The following is a 24,612-nucleotide window of genomic DNA, read 5'->3' on the forward strand; positions in this document are numbered from 1 at the left end:
TTTTTTTTTTTTCCTTCCCCTCCCCCATGGGTTCCTGTTGAGTTTCTCAGGATCCACATAAGAGTGAAACCATATGGTATCTGTCTTTCTCTGTATGGCTTATTTCACTTAGCATCACACTCTCCAGTTCCATCCACGTTGCTACAAAAGGCCATATTTCATTTTTTCTCATTGCCACGTAGTATTCCATAGTGTATATAAACCACAATTTCTTTATCCATTCATCAGTTGATGGACATTTAGGCTCTTTCCATAATTTGGCTATTGTTGAGAGCGCTGCTATGAACATTGGGGTACAAGTGCCCCTATGCATCAGTACTCCTGTGTCCCTTGGATAAATTCCTAGCAGTGCTATTGCTGGGTCATAGGGTAGGTCTATTTTTAATTTTCTGAGGAACCTCCACACTGCTTTCCAGAGCGGCTGCACCAATTTGCATTCCCACCAACAGTGCAAGAGGGTTCCCGTTTCTCCACATCCTCTCCAGCATCTAGAGTCTTCTGATTTGTTCATTTTGGCCACTCTGACTGGCGTGAGGTGATATCTGAGTGTGGTTTTGATTTGTATTTCCCTGATAAGGAGCGACGCTGAACATCTTTTCATGTGCCTGTTGGCCATCCGGATGTCTTCTTTAGAGAAGTGTCTATTCATGTTTTCTGCCCATTTCTTCACTGGGTTATTTGCTTTTCGGGTGTGGAGTTTGGTGAGCTCTTTATAGATTTTGGAGACTAGCCCTTTGTCCGATATGTCATTTGCAAAGATCTTTTCCCATTCCGTTGGTTGCCGTTTAGTTTTGTTGGTTGTTTCCTTTGCTGTGCAGAAGCTTTTTATCTTCATAAGGTCCCAGTAATTCACTTTTGCTTTTAATTCCCTTGCCTTTGGGGATGTGTCGAGTAAGAGATTGCCACGGCTGAGGTCAGAGAGGTCTTTTCCTGCTTTCTCCTCTAGGGTTTTGATGGTTTCCTGTCTCACATTCAGGTCCTTGATCCATTTTGAGTTTATTTTTGTGAATGGTGTGAGAAAGTGGTCTAGTTTCAACCTTCTGCATGTTGCTGTCCAGTTCTCCCAGCACCATTTGTTAAAGAGACTGTCTTTTTTCCATTGGATGTTCTTTCCTGCTTTGTCAAAGATGAGTTGGCCATACGTTTGTGGGTCTAGTTCTGGGGTTTCTATTCTATTCCATTGGTCTATGTGTCTGTTTTTGTGCCAATACCATGCTGTCTTGATGATGACAGCTTTGTAGTAGAGGCTAAAGTCTGGGATTGTGATGCCTCCTGCTTGGGTCTTCTTCTTCAAAATTACTTTGGCTATTCGGGGCCTTTTGTGGTTCCATATGAATTTTAGGATTGCTTGTTCTAGTTTTGAGAAGAATGCTGGTGCAATTTTGATTGGGATTGCATTGAATGTGTAGATAGCTTTGGGTAGTATTGACATTTTGACAATATTTATTCTTCCAATCCATGAGCAGGGAATGTCTTTCCATTTCTTTAAATCTTCTTCAATTACCTTCATAAGCTTTCTATAGTTTTCAGCATACAGATCCTTTACATCTTTGGTTAGATTTATTCCTAGGTATTTTATGCTTCTTGGTGCAATTGTGAATGGGATCAGTTTCCTTATTTGTCTTTCTGTTACTTCATTGTTAGTGTATAAGAATGCAACTGATTTCTGTACATTGACTTTGTATCCTGCAACTTTGCTGATTTCATGTATCAGTTCTAGCAGACTTTTGGTGGAGTCTATCGGATTTTCCATGTATAATATCATGTCATCTGCAAAAAGCGAAAGCTTGACTTCATCTTTGCCAATTTGGATGCCTTTGATTTCCTGTTGTTGTCTGATTGCTGATGCTAGAACTTCCAGCACTATGTTAAACAACAGTGGTGAGAGTGGGCATCCCTGTCGTGTTCCTGATCTCAGGGAAAAAGCTCTCAGTTTTTCCCCGTTGAGGATGATGTTAGCTGTGGGCTTTTCATAAATGGCTTTTATGATCTTTAAGTATGTTCCTTCTATCCCAACTTTCTCAAGGGTTTTTATTAAGAAAGGGTGCTGGATTTTGCCAAAGGCCTTTTCTGCATCGATTGACAGGATCATATGGTTTTTCTCTTTTTTTTTGTTAATGTGATGTATCACGTTGATTGATTTGCGAATGTTGAACCAGCCCTGCATCCCAGGAATGAATCCCACTTGATCATGGTGAACAATTCTTTTTATATGCCGTTGAATTCAATTTGCTAGTATCTTACTGAGAATTTTGGCATCCATATTCATCAGGGATATTGGCCTGTAGTTCTCTTTTTTTACTGGGTCTCTGTCTGGTTTAGGAATCAAAGTAATACTGGCTTCATAGAATGAGTCTGGAAGTTTTCCTTCCCGTTCTATTTCTTGGAATAGCTTGAGAAGGATAGGTATTATCTCTGCTTTAAACATCTGGTAGAACTCCCCTGGGAAGCCATCTGGTCCTGGACTCTTATTTGTTGGGAGATTTTTGATAACCGATTCAATTTCTTCGCTGGTGATGGGTCTGTTCAAGCTTTCTATTTCCTCCTGATTGAGTTTTGGAAGAGTGTGGGTGTTCAGGAATTTGTCCATTTCTTCCAGGTTGTCCAATTTGTTGCCATATAATTTTTCATAGTGTTCCCTGATAATTGTTTGTATCTCTGAGGGATTGGTTGTAATAATTCCATTTTCATTCATGATTTTATCTATTTGGGTCATCTCCCGTTTCTTTTTGAGAAGCCTGGCTAGAGGTTTGTCAATTTTGTTTATTTTTTCAAAAAACCAACTCTTGGTTTCGTTGATCTGCTCTACAGTTTTTTTAGATTCTATATTGTTTATTTCTGCTCTGATCTTTATTATTTCTCTTCTTCTGCTGGGTTTAGGCTGCCTTTGCTGTTCTGCTTCTATTTCCTTTAGGTGTGCTGTTAGATTTTGTATTGGGGATTTTTCTTGTTTCTTGAGATAGGCCTGGATTGCAATGTATTTTCCTCTCAGGACTGCCTTCGCTGCGTCCCAAAGCGTTTGGATTGTTGTATTTTCATTTTCGTTTGTTTCCATATATTTTTTAATTTCTTCTCTAATTGCCTGGTTGACCCACTCATTCGTTAGTAGGGTGTTCTTTAACCTCCATGCTTTTGGAGGTTTTCCAGACTTTTTTCTGTGGTTGATTTCAAGCTTCATAGCATTGTGGTCTGAAAGTATGCATGGTATGATTTCAATTCTTGTAAACTTATGAAGGGCTGTTTTGTGACCCAGTATATGATCTATCTTGGAGAATGTTCCATGTGCACTCGAGAAGAAAGTATATTCTGTTGCTTTGGGATGCAGAGTTCTAAATATATCTGTCAAGTCCATCTGCTCCAATGTCTCATTCAGGGCCCTTGTCTCTTTATTGACCGTGTGTCTAGATGATCTATCCATTTCTGTAAGTGGGGTGTTAAAGTCCCCTGCAATTACCACATTCTTATCAATAAGGTTGCTTGTGTTTATGAGTAATTGTTTTATATATTTGGGCGCTCCAGTATTCGGCGCATAGACATTTATAATTGTTAGCTCTTCCTGATGGATAGACCCTGTCACTATTATATAATGTCCTTCTTCATCTCTTGTTACAGCCTTTAATTTAAAGTCTAGTTTGTCTGATATAAGTATGGCTACTCCAGCTTTCTTTTGGCTTCCAGTAGCATGATAAATAGTTCTCCATCCCCTCACTCTCAATCTAAAGGTGTCCTCAGGTCTAAAATGAGTCTCTTGTAGACAGCAAATAGATGGGTCTTGTTTTTTTATCCAGTCTGATACCCTATGTCTTTTGGTTGGCGCATTTAATCCATTTACATTCAGTGTTATTATAGAAAGATATGGGTTTAGAGTCATTGTGATGTCTGTATGTTTTATGCTTGTAGTGACGTCTCTGGTACTTTGTCTCACAGGGTCCCCCTTAGGATCTCTTGTAGGGCTGGTTTAGTGGTGACAAATTCCTTCAGTTTTTGTTTGTTTGGGAAGACCTTTATCTCTCCTTCTATTCTAAATGACAGGCTTGCTGGATAAAGGATTCTCGGCTGCATATTTTTTCTGTCTAGCACACTGAAAATCTTGTGCCAATTCTTTCTGGCCTGCCAAGTTTCAAAAGAGAGATCAGTCATGAGTCTTATAGGTCTCCCTTTATATGTGAGGGCACGTTTACCCCTTGCTGCTTTCAGAATTTTCTCTTTATCCTTGTATTTTGCCAGTTTCACTATGATATGTCGTGCAGAAGATCGATTCAAGTTACGTCTGAAGGGAGTTCTCTGTGCCTCTTGGATTTCAATGCCTTTTTCCTTCCCCACTTCAGGGAAGTTCTCAGCTATTATTTCTTCAAGTACCCCTTCAGCACCTTTCCCTCTCTCTTCCTCCTCTGGGATACCAATTATGCATAGATTATTTCTTTTTAGTGTATCACTTAGTTCTCTAATTTTCCCCTCATACTCCTGGATTTTTTTTATCTCTCTTTTTCTCAGCTTCCTCTTTTTCCATAACTTTATCTTCTAGTTCACCTATTCTCTCCTCTGCCTCTTCAATCCGAGCCGTGGTGGTTTCCATTTTGTTATGCATTTCATTTAAAGCGTTTTTCAGCTCCTCGTGACTGTTCCTTAGTCCCTTGATCTCTGTAGCAAGAGATTCTCTGCTGTCAGCTATACTGTTTTCAAGCCCAGCGATTAATTTTATGACTATTATTCTAAATTCACTTTCTGTGATATTATTTAAATCCTTTTTGATCAGCTCATTAGCTGTTGTTATTTCCTGGAGATTCTTCTGAGGGGAATTCTTCCGCTTGGTCATTTTGGATAGTCCCTGGCGTGGTGAGGACCTGCAGGGCACTTCCCCTGTGCTGTGGTGTATAACTGGAGTTGGTGGGCGGAGCCGCAGTCAGACCTGATGTCTGCCCCCAGCCCACCACTGGGGCCACAGTCAGACTGGTGCGTGCCTTCTCTTCCCCTCTCCTAGGGGCGGGATTCACTGTGGGGTGGGGTGGCCTGTCTGGGCTACTTGCACACTGCCAGGCTTGTGATGCTGGGGATCTGGCGTCTTAGCTGGGGTGGGTAGGCAAGGTGCACAGGGGCAGGAGGGGCAGGCTTAGCTTGCTTCTCCTTAGGTGATCCACTTCAGGAGGGGCCCTGTGGCAGCAGGAGGGAGTCAGATCTGCTGCCGGAGGTTTGGCTCCGCAGAAGCGCAGAGTTGGGTGTTTGCGCGGAGCGAGCAAGTTCCCTGGCAGGAACTGGTTCTCTTTGGGACTTTGGCTGGGGGATGGGCGGGGAAGATGGCGCTGGCGAGCGCCTTTGTTCCCCACCAAACTGAGCTCTGTGGTCCGGGGGCTCAGCAGCTTTCCTTCCCTTTGTCCTCCAGCCTTCCCGCTTTCTGAGCAGAGCTGTTAACTTATGACCTCCCAGCCGCTAAGTCGCGCTTGCTGTCGGAACACAGTCCATCAGGCCCCTCCGCTTTTTGCAAGCCAGACTCGGGGGCTCTGCTTGGCCGGCGAGCCCCCCCTCCGCCCCGGCTCCCTCCCGCCAGTCCGTGGAGCGCGCACCGCCTCGCCACCCTTCCTACCCTCTTCTGTGGGCCTCTCGTCTGCGCTTGGCTCCGGCGACTCCGTTCTGCTAATCCTCTGGTGGTTTTCTGGGTTATTTAGGCAGGTGTAGGTGGAATCTAAGTGATCAGCAGGACGCGCGGTGAGCCCAGCGTCCTCCTACGCCGCCATCTTCCCTCCAATCCTCTTTCCCAGTAATTTCCTAAACCCTCTGTATCTCTGCCTGAGGATCCTGATGGTAAAGTATGAGACAAAGGTTTCTGTGTCCCAGAGAGCAGAAGTAAGGAATAGGCATTGAAATAGGAAAGGAGGTAGAGTCAACAAAAGTGTAACTCAATCAACTGATGCTTTGTCCTCAGGGGAACTTGTAAGGGGCACCATGAATACATCTCAGAACCATGCACCTGGGAGAAGGGAAAAAGCATTAGCTTCTGTCTCCCAGTGATCAATGGATGCTCCAAGGGCCTGTTGTCTACCCACCCACCTGCCAAATTTGGTAGTACACATATGAGTCTAAGGGGATGTCCTATACAATAGCCTTAGAGGACCCCAGGGCAGGACAGTAGGTATGTGGCACAAGCCAGCAGTGAGGCTTGGCTGGGAGCTGGGAGCAACCCCAGTGTGGGTAATGGAGGCCTCACAGATGCATATTGGGCTCTTGGCTGGGCCCAGCTGCACCCAGGGTAGGGTCCCGCAGGTGATTGCAGTGACAGGGATGGATATAGAGGAGGAGAGCTTTGCGCTGTCCTTCTCTTCCACCTCCAATGCAGAATTTGATGCTGTGATCGGATATTTACAGGACTTTATCATGGATGATGAGTTCCAGTTATTACAGAGGAAGTCTATGGACAAGTACTATCAGGAGTTTGAAGACATGGAAGAAAATAAACTCACTTACGTGCCTATTTTTAACAAATGTATGTCTTTGCTAGAAAAGTATATTGAAGAACAGCTGCTGGAGCAGATTCCTGGATTTAACATGGTGACTTTCCCAAGAACTCTATAGCACCATAAAGATGAAGTGGCTGGTGACACAGTTGACATGCTGCTCACATTTACAGATTTTCTGGCCTTTAAAGAAATGTTTCTGGACTATAGAACAGAAACAGAAAAGTGGGAACTGGATTTAAGCAGTGGTTTAGTGGTGACTTCATTGTGTAAATCACCTTCTCTGCCACCTTCCCTGCGTGACCTGCAGCCCTAGGTCCCACCATCAGACAATGGGATCTTTCTGGACATTGCCAGCTCAATAGACTGGAAGAGGCTTTGGCTAACGTGACAGAATACATCTTGGAAATACTGACTCTGTTCCTCAACTCTTCATTAATTTTAAGTATTGATGGGTCAGAAGACAATCATCTAACCCTCCTGGGACCCTGAAGCAACTTCTTGTCTTCAGTAATCCTAGCACTCCTCCCCCAAGTAGACCCCCCTCTCAGGCCTCTGAGTCAGGCTCCTCTGGAGCAAGTCCAAAGCCAGCATTCCACCCTGGCCCCTTCCCCAACATACATATTGGTAGGTCAACAGCATTTGGAATAACCCACCACTTCCAGCCCTCTTTGTCTCAGCAAGCTCCACATGTCCACCAGGCCTTTTGTGTGCTCACAGCTTTCTACATGCATCAGTTTCAGTCCCGCAGCCACAAAGGGGTTTTTGTCTGTTTGGGAACATTTCTCTAGGGTGTTACTCAAGCCAGCTGAGCTTTCTGAAGCAGCTCCCTTTCCAGCTAGTATTGGCTATAGGAATCAACATAGAGAGATATCCCTTACCTGAAGCTACATATGAAAATCAGTTCCTTGTCTTACACTTGTTAGTCCTTGCATCACTGTCTTCTGCTAGTCCTGATGTAGTCTGTTTCTAGAGTTTTCTTTTAAGCATTTTTAGAAAAATATTTTTATAGATGAATCCTCAGGCTAACCTAGTGGATATAATCTTGGAGCTTCCATGACTACCCACTTAAAGATCAAGTTATTATATGTTGTGTGCTTTTTAGCTGTTAGTTCTATGAAAGCAAAAATGCTTTCTGTGTTGGAATTCTTATTTCACTGGGTACGAGTGAGTGTGTGCTTATGCTAGAAGTATAAAAGATCTCTCTTTCTTACGGCATGTTACGTGTACAGGTTTGCTAAAAATCCTTTCTGTATAATCAGTTAGTTTAGGTTTTCTGTTGGGGTAAAGGCTCTGTAGTTCTTTCCTCCTATCAAAATGTCCCTACCAAGTGTCCCCAATGTTCCACTGGGCTGGCTCAGCACAAGTAGGAAATAGCAAACAGCTCTGCTGGTCATCAATGCTTTTATTTAGCATAATGTTTCATAGAAATTACTGACCATAAAACATGGATATCACATCTCTAGAAAGAAAAAACATAGTATTTCAATTCTCAATGTGTACCTTCTATATCTTTCAAGTAGAAATAAGACTCTATACTGACTCCAATCAGCTCTTCTGGTTTTAAAGTATAAGCTATAGACTATATGTATTTCTGTAACTGATGTGTGGTGCTTGTTAAATACTTTTGTGCCATGAGTACACTTTAAAAAAAGAAAAAGACAAATACCATATGATCTCACTCATATGGAGAATTTAAGAAACAAAACAAGCAAGCAAAGGAAAAGAGAGAGAGAAACCAAGAAACAGACTCTTAACTATAAAGAGCAAACTGATGGTTACCAGAGGGGAGATGGGTGAGGGATGGGTGAAGGGGATTAAGTACACTTATCTTGATGACACTGAGTAATGTATGCAATTGTTGAATCACTATATGGTACACCTGGAACTAATATAACATTGTATGCTAACAATATTGGAAATAAAATTAAAAACAATAAAAATAAATAATTTCTATTTCAATTAAAAAAAGAAATGCAAAAACTAATTACTGGGGAAAGAGTAGTCATTTCTGGAACTACTAAATATCCACATGAAAAAGAATGAAGTTGGACCCCTACATCACACCATAAGTTAAAAATTAACTCAAAATGAGTGATAGACCTAAAAGTAATAGTTAAAGCTAAAAAACTCTTGGAAGAAAGCAGAAATGAATCTTTATGACCTAGGAGTAAGCATTAGTTTTTTAGATATAGTACCAAAAGCACTAGCAACACAAGAAAAACAAATTGGACTTCATCAAAATTAAAAACTTTTGTGCTTCAAAGGATGCTATCAACATTGACATTGGTACAATCTATAGAGCTTATTCTGAGAGAAGGTAACCAACAGAATGAGAGAAAATGTAAATAAATATCTGATAAAGAACTTGTATTCAGAATATATAAAAACTCTTAGAAATCAATGATTTAAAAGTTATGATGAGGGGCCTGTGTGGCTCAGTCAGTTGAGCGTCTGACTCTTGATTTTGGCTCAGGTCATGATCTCATGATTCATGGGTTTGAGCACTTTGTCAGGCTCTGTGCTGGCAGTGTAAAGCCTACTTGTGATTCTCTGTCTCCTTCTCTTTGCTCTCCCCCACTCTCTCTCTCTCTCTGTGTCTCTCAAAATAAATAAACTTTTAAAAAGGTATAATATTGTACTAAAGTTATATAAGATGTCACATAACATATTTATAAAATGCACAGAAGACTTCAACTGACATTTCCCCAAAGAAGATATACAAATGGATAACATGTGCATGGAAAATCTGTTCAGTATCATTAGTCATTAGTCATTAAGATTATCAAATCAAAACCACAGTGAGATATGATTTTCACACTCACTGGTATTGCTATAATTAAAAAAATACATAGACAATAACAAATGTTTGCAAGGATGTAAAAAAAAATAAATAAAACCAGAATCCTCATATACTGCTGGTGGAAAAATATAAGTGGGATAAGCCACTTTGAAAAATGGCTTGTTTTGGAAAACATTTCCTCAAAATGCTAAACATAGAGGTACCATATGACCCATCAACTTCAATCCTAGGTATATGCCAAAGAATCATGAAAACACATATCCACACAAGAATTTGTACACTAATTTTCATAGCAGCATTGTGCATGATTACAAAAAATGTGGAAATGACCCAAATGTCTACCAACAGATAAATGGATAAACAAAATGTGGTACATCCACACAAACGGATGTTATCCAACTATAAAAAGGAATGAAGTTTTGATACATGCTACAACATTGATGAGCCTTGAAAGCATTTAGCCAAGTGCAAGAAACCAGACCCAAAGGCCATATTGTATAGTTACATTTACATAAAATGTTCAGAATAGGAAAATTCATACAAACAGAAAGAAGATTAGCAGTAGCCCTAGGCTGGCAAGGAATAAGGGATGGAAAGTGACTGCTAATGAGTAAGGAGTTTCTTTTTGAATCATGAAAATGTTCTAAAATTAAATAGTGGTGATGGGTGCACAATTCCGTGAATATACTAAAAATGACTGAATTGTACACTTTAAAAGGAGAAATTTTATAATATGTGAATTATATCTCAATAAAGCTGGTATTGAGAAAATAGTGATGATGTGAAACATTTGCAAGGATGCAGAGAAACTGGAACTCTCACACACTGCTGATGAGAAAGTAAAATACTACAATTATTCCTGGAAGATAGATTGACAGTTTCTTTAAAAACTAAATGTATACTTATCATACCATCCAGCAATCACATACCTAGGCATTTACTGCAGAGTGAAAATTTATGTCCACACAAAAATCTGTACAATTATTGTTTCTAGCAATTTTATTTGTAATAACCAAATACTGGAAAGAGCCAAAAGGTCTGACAAAGAATGAATAGTTGAACAAACTGATACATACCATGAAATACTACTCAGCAATAAAAAGGAATGAATTTTTGATACATACAACAACTTGGATGGATCTTAGTTGATCTTAATGCTGAGTGAAAAATGCCAGTCTCAAAAGCTCATATACCATATAATTCTAATTATAGAACATTCTTGAAATGACAAAATTATAGAAAAGGAAAACAAATTAGTGATTGCCAATGGTTAGGGATGGAGAGAGGGTAGGAGGAGGGTGTGACTATGAAGAGGCAGCACCATGGAGAGTTTGGTGGTGATGAGATCATTCTATGTCTTGAATACTTTGGTGGTTACATGAAGCTAAGTGTGATAAACTGACATAGGACCACACACACACACACACACACACACACACACACACGTTGTAACAATGTCAATTTCCTAATTATAATATTGCACTAAAGTTATATAAGATGTAGCCACTGGTAGAAAGTAGGTAAGGGTACCCCTGTGTACTATCTTTGCAACTTCTTATGAATCTATGGTTATTTCAAAATAAAAGGTTAAAAAAATACCTAAAAATTCCCAAAACACTGTTCTAGAGGCTCTTTAAAAAGTTCCTGTATAAATATTCCAGGAAAGGAAAAATTGATAAATAGGACTTCAGCAAATGAAAATCTTAGACTGTGCAAAAGACCCTGCTAAGAGGACAAAAAGACTAGCTAAAGAATGGAAAATAACATTACAAACAACATATCCAACAAAGGACTAATATCTATAATGCATTAAAAACCCTCAAAACTCAAAAGTAAAAAAAAAATCCAATGAGAAAGTAAACAAAAAGTATGTACATTTCAAACAGGATATATATATATATATATATATATATATATATATATATACACACACACATTTATATGTATATATGTATATATGTGTATATATATATACACACATATATATGTATACATATATATATGTATATATGATGAACACATAAAAAGATATTCAATAGCATTAGGGGAATGCAAATTAAAACCATAATGACATCATTATGCATGTATCAGAATGATTAAAATAAAAAATAGTAATAACATCAAATGCTGGCAAGGATGTGAAGAATCTGCATTACTCATTCATTGCTGGTTGGAATATAAAATGATATAGCCACTCTGGAAAATAGTTTAGCAATTTCCTTCCAAAACTAAGATTGATATTACCACTTAGAAATTGCACTCTTGAGTATATATCCCAGCATAATCAAAACTTACTTTCATGCAGAAACTTGTACAGCTTTTTTCTTTTTTTTTTTTTTTAATTTTTTTTTCAACGTTTATTTATTTTTGGGACAGAGAGAGACAGAGCATGAACGGGGGAGGGTCAGAGAGAGAGGGAGACACAGAATCGGAAACAGGCTCCAGGCTCTGAGCCATCAGCCCAGAGCCCAACGCGGGGCTCGAACTCACGGACCGCGAGATCATGACCTGGCTGAAGTCGGACGCTCAACCGACTGCGCCACCCAGGCGCCCCATGTACAGCTTTTTTCATAATATCTAAAACCTTCTAAGTACCCAAATGCTCCTCAACAGATAAATGGTTAAGTAAACCATGGTACATATATACCATGGAATATTACTCAGCAATTGAAAGGACCAACTATTGATACAGCAACTTAGATGAAAGTCAAGGAAATTTTGAATGGAAAAATCTCAAAAGGATACATACTGTATGATTACATTTATACATTCATGAAATAACATAATTATAGTGATAGAGAACAGATGAGTGGTTGCCAGGGGTTAGGGATTCAGGGAAGAGGTAGCTTATGATGGTAGCTATAAAGGGGTATCACAAGAGAGTCTGGTAATGAAGAATCTTGAATCAAGAATCAACAATCAAGAATCTTTATCCTACTGGTGGTTATATAGAGATGTGCCTGTGAGAAATTATACAGATATACACACCCACAAATATGCACGCATGCACAAATGATACTTATATAATAGCTGAAATCAGAATAAGTTCTATAGATTATACCAATGTCAGTCTAGAGGCATTGATACTGTATTACAGTTATATAATATGTTAACACAAGGGGAGGCTAGTTTATTTTTTTTATTTTTTTTAATGTTTTTATTTATTTTTGAAGGAGAGAGAGAGACAGAGCATGAGCGAGGGAGGAGCAGAGAGAGAGGGAGACACACAATTTGAAGCAGGCTCCAGGCTCTAAGCCGCCAGCACAGAGCCCGATGCGGGGTTCAAACCCACAAACTGTGAGATCATGACCTGAGCCGAAGTCAGACGCTTAACTGACTGAGCCACCCAGGCACCCCAAGGGGAGGCTAGGTTAGTGGTACACAGAAGCTCCCTGTACATTTCTTTGTACTTTCTTGTGAATAATTATTTAAAAATAAAAAGTTTAAAAAATAATTTAAATATATAAAGTTTTTTGAAAAGAAAGAAAACAACCCCTCTCCCCAACCCCTATCTGTATCTCCTACTCTTCCTTTTCACATAAAAGAAATTGAAAAGTAACTTCTTCAAATCTTCAATATCAAACAATAGAGGCCTATTTTTCTTGGTTTATAGACTTCCGTTTAGATTAAATTATGTATTAAATGAAAACATCTACTAATATAACAATAGGGGAAAATTAGCTCTATAAAATCTTCTGGTCCAAATTAAAATGTCTAAAATTTATATCATCGAAGAAAGCCAAGCATAACATAAGACTGTTAGACAAATTAAAGTTTCTAATAGTATTTTAAAAGAGATATTATATGGCAAACAACTGCTTCATTAACTCTAATACTGGCTACATTTAAAAATTTGCATACTAGTTCTCAGTCTAATTTGAACCAATTGTCCACAATTCAAATATGCATTCTCTGGATTTCAAAACTCTCTAAACGTAAAGACCATATTCTCCCACTGGATACACACAGTGAGTTAAGAGTTCAGAAAATTTTCTCCTTCCCTTAGATCAAAGGAGTTAAGTGTCTGCTTGGATTCAGCTCCAACTTGGATAATTCAGGAAACTTTGATGATCTATAGAATGCATTATAGATAAAGTCTGGTAAAAAGCTCAGAAGGCAAAACATGCTGAGAGTACAAGGAACCTTCCAAGAATGGGTATTTGACTCTGACGAGAGAGTTAGTGAGAAGAACAGGAAATGTTGGAACTGTGAAGTAAATTAGGATAATGCAATAGGAATAAAGACCTTTTAGGCTCTCAGTGAATTATAAACATAAATACAGAATTCCCTAAAAGAGTAATGAAAATGAATTAGGAAAATAAGACTATCTGTAAGTGCTCCTATTTGCAAATATCCCCTGGGTATTTTAATTTCCTTCACATTAACATTAGCACAAATCTTCCTAAGTTAGTAGTCTGTGCTCTCGTTTATTCAGCACAATTAATTTTGCCTCATCTTCTCAAGCTGTCATTTTCTGATGAGTTTTTCCTACTCTTCTTTGTTTTCTATTCCCCTTCCTTGAATTATGGGTTTCAAATCACTTCACTATAATAAAAGCAAACATGAAGCACTGGGACTTCATCAAGATAAAAAGCTTCTGCACAGAAAAAGAAACAATCAAACCAAACTAAAAAGGCAGTTTATGGAATGGGAGAAGATATTTGTAAATTACATATCAGATAAAGGGTTAGTATCCAAAATCTATAAAAAACTTATCAAACTCAATACCCAAAAGATAAACAACCCAGTTGAGAAATGGGCAGAAGACGTGAATAGACACTTTTTGAAAGAAGACATCCAGATGGCTAACAGACACATGAAAAGATGTTCAACATCACTCATCATCAGGGAAATACAAATCAAAACCACAATGAGACCTCATACCTGTCAGAATGGCTAAAATTAACAACACAAGAAACAAGAGATGTTGGTGAGGATGCAGAGAAAAGGGAACCCTCTTGCACTGTTGGTAAGAATGCAAACTGGTGCAACCACTCTGGAAAACAGTATGGAGGCTCCTCAAAAGTGCAAAATAGAACTACCTTATGACCCAGCAATCGCACTACTAGGTATTTACCCAAAGGATACAAAAATACACATTCAAAGGGGTACATGCACCCCAATGTTTATAGCAGCAATATCAACAATAGCCAAACTTTGGAGAGAGTCCAAACATCCATCGACTGATGAATGGATAAAGAAGATATGGTATACAACAGAATATTACTCACCAATCAAAAAGAATGAAATATTGGTATTTATAACAATGTGGATGGAACTAGAATATATTATGCTAAGTGAATTAAATCAGTCAGAGAAAGACAAATACCATATTATTTCACTCACATGTGGAATTTAAGAAACAAAACAGATGAACATATGGAAAGGGGGATAAGAGGAGAGAGGGAAGCAAACTACAAGAGGCTCTGAACAACAGAGAACAAACTGAGGGTTTATAGAGGGAGGTGGGTGGGAGACGGGCTAGATGGGTGATGGGTATTAAGGAGGGCACTTATTGTGATGAGCACTGGATATTGTATGTAAGTGATGAATCACTGAATTCTACTCCTGAAACCAATATTGCACTGTATGTTAACTAAAATTTAAAATATATATAATTATTTTAAAATATTAAAATATATAATATATGTAATTATTTATATATATAATTATTGTCACTGTATTCCCTGTGTGTAGAGAAAGCCTTTCACACAGATCCTTAAAGAAAATCAAATCCCACTCAAACCTAATCATGAAATCCTTACATTCCACCTGTGTTGAGCCCCAATGGATGAGTAAAAGCTTAAGACACAATACTCTCAACTTACAGCCCCTTACAGGACAGAGCACGCCCCAGGAACATGGAATTGAAGGTAGCTTCCCCATTTTCAACATCAAAGACTAAGAAGAAGGACTACCTTTCTTTTCTGGGATCCTACCTCTCTTCACAAGAAATTGCACATAGGAAAGTCAAGCTCCTTTCCCTGCCCCTATCTTTTCAGGGAGAACCACCTTCAGTAAGCTGTCCCTACTTTTGCTGTGTCAAGAAAAAATGTATAGGTTAATTTATGATAGCCTCCCCCATCCCCAAATAATTTCTCTCAATGCAGGGGCGCCTGGGTGGTTCAGTCAGTTAAGCATCTGACTTCGCTCAGGTCATGATCTCTCACTCTGTGAGGTCAAACCCCACATCGGGCTCTGTGCTGATAGCTCAGAGCCTGAAGCCTGCTTCAGATTCTGTGTCTCCTTTCTCTGCCCCTCTGCCTCTCATGCTCACTCTCTGTCTCTCTCTCTCTCTCTCTCAAAAATAAATAAACATTACAATTTTTTTTTAATTTCTCTCCATGCATATATGAAGATATTCATGTAGAACATATTCAGAGCATTATTTGCCCCCTTCACTCCTGCCAAGTGGCATCAACTTTTAGTATCTGGACTTAGTATCTGAGTGACAAATAGATAATGTACAAAAAAGGGACAATGAATTTAGTCATTTCTAAGTTAATTTGTATTTTATTCACCACAGCAGCATAAAAGACTTATAAAGTATTGTTTAATTCATGTGTGAAGTCTATTATTTACTTCATTCACAGTCAATATGTGTAAGTGCTGATGGATCCTTTTCAATAATTCTTCATCCTGTTCTCAGTTTGGAAAACACCATTCTGGGGAATGTTCTTGAAGCAGTGAGTTGAAAACTGTTTCCTGTGGCAGAAACACATTAGGCTAGGATTTTGAAAGCATGGCCATGGATAATGCATGGGAAATTTAAAATATCATGAAAAGAAAATACAGTGTACAAGTGATTTGGAGGTTTCACTGAGATATCCTGGGGTGTCATTCATGAGCACCAACAAAATTGCATTGCCAGACAGGCATACCACACGTGAGAACCTATGTCAAGGCAAGTCTTCCAGCTCCTGGGGGGATATCTTGTGCCACAATACTGCTTTCAGTCTCACTCACTATTTCTCTTTTTCTGTTTCTTTTTTGATATCTTGTTTCTGGGTGAGTTTGCATTGCCCACCATTTTTTATGACTTTCATTGGAAGCATGGCATTGATTATATGGTCCAAGAATCTGGTCTCTTTTGACCAGAAGATGACAGAGAATCTGGTTTCTGTTCAATGAAAGATGAAAAGAAATCTTGTCGGTTCATATTTATTTGTTTGTCTGGAGGATTCTGACATCTCCTGGCTTTCTCTCTGTGTTTTGTCTTGTTTGTGCACCATTATGAGTTAAAATCACTTAAGAAGAAAATAAAGTTATTCCCACTAGAATGGAGAGTAGCCTGTGGATCAAAGAATAGCCAACTTGAGTGGCTTTGAGATCCACTGTGTATTCTTAGTCATCCTGTTACTCAGCTGCAACCTACCAGTGAGTTTTGCAAACCCAGTGCTGTAGTTGTGACATAGAGGTCACTAGTCCTTTTACTATGTGTGTGTAGATGAATATTGTCTTTACCCTACTTCACAAAAGTAATTAGCCTTGTTAAATTATTTATGGATAATTATAGTTCTTTCTATATCTGTGTCCAGTAATAGTGGTTGTGCTTACTTTCTCTCAAAAATTTAGAAAATAAATGTGTACACACTATAGGGTATATAATTCAATCAGACAGATGTACCATCAAGGGGAAGAAAATGCACACAAAGACTTAAATTCATGACATTGGTTTTGTGTGGACTTGAAAACAGATAGCTCTGACCTCTGAAAGAGCTTCATGTAGTTTGTATAATTTTGAAATCAACTGTGGGAATAAGCCAGAATTTGAGTTGGAATGCACAAAGCAGGATCACTGCTAGCTTGTCTGGTATTTTATGACCTCCAGAGAAAACAGAAGGTTCTGAATACAGTAGCCTCCGTTACCAATGGGGGATACATTCCAAGACTCCCAGTGGATGTCTGAAACCACAGATAATACTGAACCTTACCTATACCACAATTTTTCCTATACATACATACCTGTGATAACATTTAATTTATGAATTAGGCATAGTAAGAGATTAATAACAATAATAATTAAATAGAGCAATTATAACAATATACTGTAGTAAAAGTTATGTAAATATGGTTTCTCAAAATATCTTATTGTACTGTACTCACCCTTCTTCTAGTGATGATGTGAAATGATAAAATGGCTACATGATGAGATGGAGGGAGGTGAATGACGCAGGCACTGTGACATAGTATTAAACTACCATTGGCCTCCTTTCTGACAATAAGTCAGAAGGAAGATCATCCACTTCTTGACCGAGGTTACCCTCAGGTAATGGAAACTGCAGAAAGTGAAAGGGCAGATGGGGGGTGGGGGGCTATCGTACACCACTTTTTCTCTTCTCACTCAAAAGAAAATAATTACAGAGAAGTACCCAAATGAGACAAGTCAAGATATAAAGAAAAATAAACCTTAGAGTTCAGTCCTTAACTTCACTCACAGTCAGACGGAACAAGCACCACACGGTTTACAATAAAATAAAGAAAAATCCAGCTATAAACTCTAGCTTGCCCAGGAGTTGATCAGATTCCTCAATTGTGTGAGTGGGAAGTATTTTCTGAGAAATATATCTTGGTATATCTTGTCTACCTCCAGTGCAAATTAATAAATTAGGTTATAGGGGCACCTGGCTGGCTCAGTCAGTTAAGTGTTGGACTTCGACTCAGGTCATGATCTCATGGTTCATGAGTTTGAACCCCGCATTGTCCAGGCTCTGGCTGACAGCTCAGAGCCTGGAGCCTGCTTGGGATTCTGTGTCTCCCTCTCTCTCTGCCCCTCCCCCCTCTCAAAAATAAATAAACATTAAAAAATTAAAAATAAATAAATAAATAAATTAGGTTATAAATTCTCTAAAATTTATCAGTTCTCCTGTTTTGATTGGCTTATAAAGACTAATAAGCATATGTATGTTTAAAAGTAGAAGAAATGAGGAATTTCAGGAAAGAATATCCAATGGGAAAAAGACAGTCTCTAGCAAATGATTCTGGGAGAACTGGACAGCAACATGCTGAATGAAACTGGACCACTTTCTTATACCATACACGCAAATTCAAAATGGATGAAAAATCTACATGTGAGACAGGAAACCATCAAAATCCTACAGAAGAAAACAGGCAACAACCTCTCAGACCTTGGCTGAACCAAGTTCTTACTTGACATGTCTCCAGGGGCAAGGGAAATAAAAGCAAAAATGAACTATTGGGACCTCATCAAGATAAGAAGCTTCTGGACAGCAAAGGAAACAATCAACAAAACTAAAAGGCAACCAAGAGAATGAGAGAAGATATTTGCAAATGACATATTGAATAAAAGGTTAGTATACAATATCTATAAAGAACTTACCAAACTTAGCACACAATAAAAAAATAATCCAGTGAAGAAAGGGGCAGAAGACATGAATAGACCCTTTTCCAAAGAAGACATCCAGATAGCAAACAGACACATGAAAAGATGCTCAACATCACTAATCATCAGGAAATACAAATCAAAACCACAATGATATACAAATCAAAACCAGAATGGCTAAAATTAATAATTCAGGAAACAACAGATGTTAGCTAGGATGTGGAGAAAGGGGAACCCCTTTGCACTCTTGGTGGGAATGCAAACCGGTACAGTCAGTCTGGAGAACAGTATGGAGGCTCCTCAAAAATTTAAAAATGGAACTACTGTAGGATCCAGAAATCTTACTACTAGGTATTCACCCAAAGGATAAAACAATGCTGATTCGAAGGGGCACATGCACCCCAATGTTTATAGGAGCACTATCAACAATAGCCAAAGTATGGAAAGAGCCCAAATGTCCATTAACTGATGAATGGATAAAGAAGATGTAATATACATATATAATGGAATATTGCTTAGTGATGAAAAAGAATGAAATCTTGTCATTTGCAACAATGTGGATGGAACTGACTTATTATGCTAAGTGAAATAAGTCAGTCAGAGAAAGACAGATATCATATGTGGAATTTGAGAAACACAACAGATGAACATAGGGGAAGGGAAGGAAAAATAAGATAAAAACAGAGGAAGGTAAACCATAAATGACTCTTAAATACAGAGAACAAATTGAGGGTTGCTAGAAGGGAGGGAGAGTGGCAGGGTGGGTTAAATGGGTGATGGGCATTAAGGAGGGCACTTTTCAGGATGGGCACTGGGTCTCATATTTAAGAGATGAATCACTGTGTTCTACTCCTGAAGCCAAGACCACATTGTATGTTAACAAACTTGAATATAAATAAAAAATAAAGTAAAATAAGAGTTTCCAGAAAATAATTATTTGAACCTCTAAAGCTTTTAAATAAGCTAGTCCTTTGAGAAAGCTTCAGACAGTCACTGAAACAGTATTTCAAGAAAAAAAATAAAGGATGGGGGAGGGGAAGGGAATTTAGCTTTAAATTAAATCATTGCCCTTGGTTGCTAAGTTCCAAAATAAGATGCAAAGAAATATAAGTTGTTAGGGAAAAATAATTGTAAGAGAACTTCAGTACTTTTAAATAAAAGTTAAAAGAGTTTTTAAATATGTATACAACTATAAAATGACATTCAGACAGTATTGCTAACCAAGGTGAATCCTTGACAAAATAAACTTTTCTCAGCATGAAAAATGTTAACATAAATTTGGTTTAATTTTCCCATGAAAAGTCTAACCCTTTAAACTTTTAAATTCTCTAAAATAATTTTATGGGTCAAGTAAATCATCATTTCTGCAAAATATTTAGAATTATAGAAAATAAAAATCATAAATTCTAAATTAAATTATAATAAACCATGTCTTTATTAAAAAGGATTAAATACTATGAAGCTGTACCAAAAAATATATATTTTTTTTAATTTTATTTTAGGGGGCAGGGAGAGAGAGCAGGAGAGGAGGAGAGAGAGAGAATCCCAGGCAGACTTCACACTGCCAGCACACAGCCTGACATGGAGCTCAGAACTCACAAACTGTGAGATCATGACCTGAGCTGAAATCAAGAGTCTGACGCTTAACCAATTGAGCCACCCAGGCACCCATATACCAACAAATTTAAATGTCACCTCTCTGGTAAATTCATAATACCAAAAGGAACTGTGTTTTTCTGTATTGCATAAGCATAAATAATTTCCAAAATCCTCAGTTAATTATAAGAACTTTGACTAATAATAAACTGAGAAGTTTTTGGTTACTTGAACAATCCTTTAAAAATTTAAATTCATAGAGGGGCGCCTGGGTGGTTCAGTCGGTTAAGCGGCTGACTTCGCTCAGGTTTTTTAAGCGGCTGACTTCGCTTAGGTCATGATCTCGCGGTCCGTGAGTTTGAGCTCCGCGACGGGCTCTGTGCTGACAGCTCAGAGCCTGGAGCCTGTTTCAGATTCTGTGTCTTCCTCTCTCTGACCCTCCCCCGTTCATGCTCTCTCTCTGTCTCAAAAATAAATAAACGTTAAAATTTTTTTTTTAATTTAAATTCATAGAAATAAAGACAATGCAAAAACACCAAGCATAGTTTATATACATGCCTCTTTTTATACATTAAAGAGAAGCTATCAATGAATAGGTGGACAAGGTCATGCAAACACCTTGGGGGCATATTAGCATACATGTTTCTTTTTCCTACCTTAAGAAGGGTGAAGTGGATGTAGGTGACCACAGGCAAATGCCTACCATGTGTGCCTACGAGGCACAGCAGCCCAAACTGGAGCTCTGTCGATCTGAAAGGAGCTTGTGTTGACAACCTGCTCTCAACTACCTGTTTGTTTCCCAGAAGTCCCTATACCTGTGGAAGGAAGTCAATTACCTCAATTAAAGGTTGAAACCAATTAAGAAAAAGATCGCGACTACAGTAGGTATAATCATTACAAAGGAATATAAATGCATTTATAAAATAAGGGATGTGACTTCGCTGTTGCTTTATACAGGAAAAAATGAATTTTGTCTTAAAATTTGATCATGCAAGACTGTGAAAAGAAATAGTAAAAAACAAATTTTGAGAATATACAATGCGTTGTATAAGATCAGAGGGAAGTAAATTGTATTTTCCTTGGTCTTATATCTGTAAATAATGAGTTTGAAAGAAGTACTAACAAGTATTAAAATATTTAGCAAAATCGGCTTAACTTTGAAGAACTAATTTATAAGGTAGAATCCAGGGATTGGTAACCTGGTTCCGTAAAGGGCCAGATAGTAAATACCTTCAGTTTTGTGAGCCATAGGTCGCTACGGCAACTATTCAATTCCTCTCTTGTAGCCACAAAAGCAGTTACAGACAACAAATAAACAAGTGGATGTAGCCATTCTTGACCAGATGGCCCTAGTTGTGGAGCCCAGAGACAGATAAAAGGCTGTGATAACCACTGGGTGTTGTATGTAAGTGATGAATCACTAAATTCTACTCCTGAAACCAATATTATACTGTATGTTAACTAACTGGAATTTAATAAAAACTTAAACATACAAACAAAAAATGCTCTGAATTCTTTAAAGAAAAATGTTACATGGGTGATATATAAAAAGAGTAAAACTAGAATTTGGTTTTCTTCCTATGAAAATGACAAATTGATCTTTGAGTAACAGTATGCTCTTAAGAAATAGTAAAAATCATTCTATACCTTCTCTATACTCAGCAGCCTCTTAACTCTCTGTACTTCCTTTATTTGTTCTTGAATCAATTTTAACAAAAGTCCACTTTTGAAAAAGCTAGAACATCTAGTAATTATAGTTACAGGCTGCTATGGTCTGAAGCTAATCATTTCTTGCCTTTACGTGCCTGTGACTTAAGCTCATACTCTATTTCCTCTGACAAATATTTTGGATATTGCCTTTCCCAATTGAGTCCCACATTCAAAATAATTCACCCTTTATGACCTAATCTTTGGGATTACCCAGACTGGATAATATCAAAGATTTTGCTCCCACCCCACACCACCCCACCTTATAAAGAAGAATTGCTAGAAATAATTGGATATGTTGGAAAGTCTCCACAATTTTACTTACCTCCACACTATTTGTCAAAGCCCATAATAATGAATAAGCTACTATCAAAAGGGAAGTTCAACCTCCCTAAGTTAATTATATACAAGTAAAATGTTATTAACATAAATATGTTTTGGAATTGAGTATCTTTTAGATTGGATAGAAATATATTGACAGTCATGTACAAAGACTGGCACAATAACTCCCAACAAATGAAGTTTTTTAATTAAAATTGTTTCTAGGCTTAAATATCCTTGCTAATTAGCTCACAATACAGTATGACTTAAAAGGACCTGAAAATTTGTCAATGTCCACAACATATTTTTAGTCTACAGGTAATCACCGAGTAACTCCTTATAAATTCCATAATACATTATACATCAAGAGAGGAGTCCACCGTTCTTTGTGAGATTATTTGTCATAATAAATCAACTGAAGTTATTTCATCTTATCACTGACAGGTATTTTTTGCTTTTCCCTCAAAGTTGCCTAAAGGTTTCTGCTACAAAATTCAGAGCAGGAATTTGAGTCTTCTGGAAGAAATATCAAAAAAGCTTCAGTAAATTCTATGTTCTTTTAACTAGTTATATTAAAGTAATAGACTAATGGGTGTAGGCTTGCCAGGGTAAGCTGACCTTGTCGTAACTAACAGACATCTATCAGTCTGTACCAAAGATGTAAATCAGTAATCCCAGGACTCCTAATCCAGAAGCAGAAAAATTCATGAAAGCCGGCTGCTAACTAACCTAAGATCAGCAAAACAAGAATTGCCTGGAGACAAATGAAACTGACTCAGGTGTGATTAATGATGTAATTTTAACATGAGAAAATCCTTTCTTCTCAATCTGTCTTTATACCTCAGTTTAATAGGGTATACATATGTACATATACATATATTAAACTAAAATAAAATACTCTTCAAATAGCACCTTGTTTCAATCAAACTCAAAATTCAGAAAAAAATCTATGAAAGATCTTAAAATTACAAGCTAATAAATAATCAGAAAAAATCTAAGATCTATGATTCTGGAAAAAGTGACAAAAATTGATTGGCTTTTTTATAAAAAACTCAAAAAAGGGATAACCATGATTAAATATTATGCAAAGTACTTTACTAAATCTTTTTACTTTCCCAGATCATGTTATTTACATAGACTTAATAAGAATGTGTCCTCCTTTCTACCAGAATATAATTGAAAAAATCAAATTTATAACTTTTGCCATGCTAGAAATGTCACATAGAAAAACAAATGTCATTTAATTGGGTATAATAATAAGCATATGATTAAGGACTAGAAACTATACATCATAGGTGAAAATGATGTCTATACATTTTATTGGGTTGGCACCTGTCTTGTGGCTTCTGAGATCCTAGCTTTATTGATGTTACAGAATGTAGTGTCCTGACTGGCGAGAACAATGAAAAATGGTAGGAAAGCCCTGGAGTTTATAAGTACTACAGGTACAACCTGGGAAAAGAGAATTGGACAATTCTTTGTACCTCAGAAGACAAACTAATAAGGGAGTAAACGTCATTCTTGCACATAAAAAGGATAAAAATTCAGCCCTGAAGCCTTCATAAAATTTTCACAGAGAAACTAACTCCCAAGCCTTAGTATCCTATGGCTCTAGTTTTATTAATCACTTCAAAAGGAGATATTTGTGCATTAATCAACATTCCTTGTATACCTATAAAATCAGCCAAATAAAACATCAAATTAATTATGTTTTTCATAAAAGTTCTAAGCAAACACATGTGATCAAACCAGCACCTTTAAGGAAGAAGGTGCTTTGAGGAGGGTCTATGAAAGCAAAATTGCCACCTTGCTTTGCATCTTTGATGAGTTACCGCAAACTATGCCATTGGGCACTTTGCACCTGAGAACAATACTAACAAGAAAACAACCAGGACTGCCCTGTCTAGCTCTGATTCTCAAAATAAATGAGACCTTGAGCCACCAGGTCACTACTCCTTAAAAACAACAACAAAACTTTATTCATGACTTCTGAAATCCTGCTGTCCCCAGATACAGGATCCCTTGGAGTATATGATAATCAAGTAAGAAAAGTGTTTTTCCACCATCAACATACTACAGTAGTCTTGGCAACTTTAATTTATTTTCTTTAAATTATTGTTATATATTTTATTTGGAGAGCAGTCTCTAAAAGCCTGGAATCCCGTGCTGAATCTCTTTGCAAGTAAGCTCCTTTTCTGTTCTAAATGCTTTTGTCTCTGTGGCTTCCTTCCACATTTAAACCCCCTGCTCTTCAACATGTAGCCCCTGCAAAGTAGCCTTGACAAACTCATTGTGAACTTGCTTTAGATACCCTGACCCTGGCACAGTTACAACTAGCAGGCAGCTGCCCCTTTACAGCCCATGGGATGTCTACCCCAAGGTCCTAGAAAGCC

The 24,612-nt window shown here is 37.8% G+C and overlaps 1 pseudogene; it reads left to right on the forward strand.

Annotated features, from left to right (window-relative positions):
• The first annotated feature begins 6,276 nt into the window (after nt 1–6,276).
• Nucleotides 6,277–6,765, forward strand: LOC121028094 (ADP-ribosylation factor-like protein 2-binding protein; annotated as a pseudogene).
• Nucleotides 6,766–24,612: the final 17,847 nt, after the last annotated feature.

Source organism: Herpailurus yagouaroundi, unplaced genomic scaffold (assembly GCF_014898765.1).
Source record: "Herpailurus yagouaroundi ecotype Mexico unplaced genomic scaffold, PumYag 100, whole genome shotgun sequence".
NCBI classification, from domain to species: domain Eukaryota; kingdom Metazoa; phylum Chordata; class Mammalia; order Carnivora; family Felidae; genus Herpailurus; species Herpailurus yagouaroundi.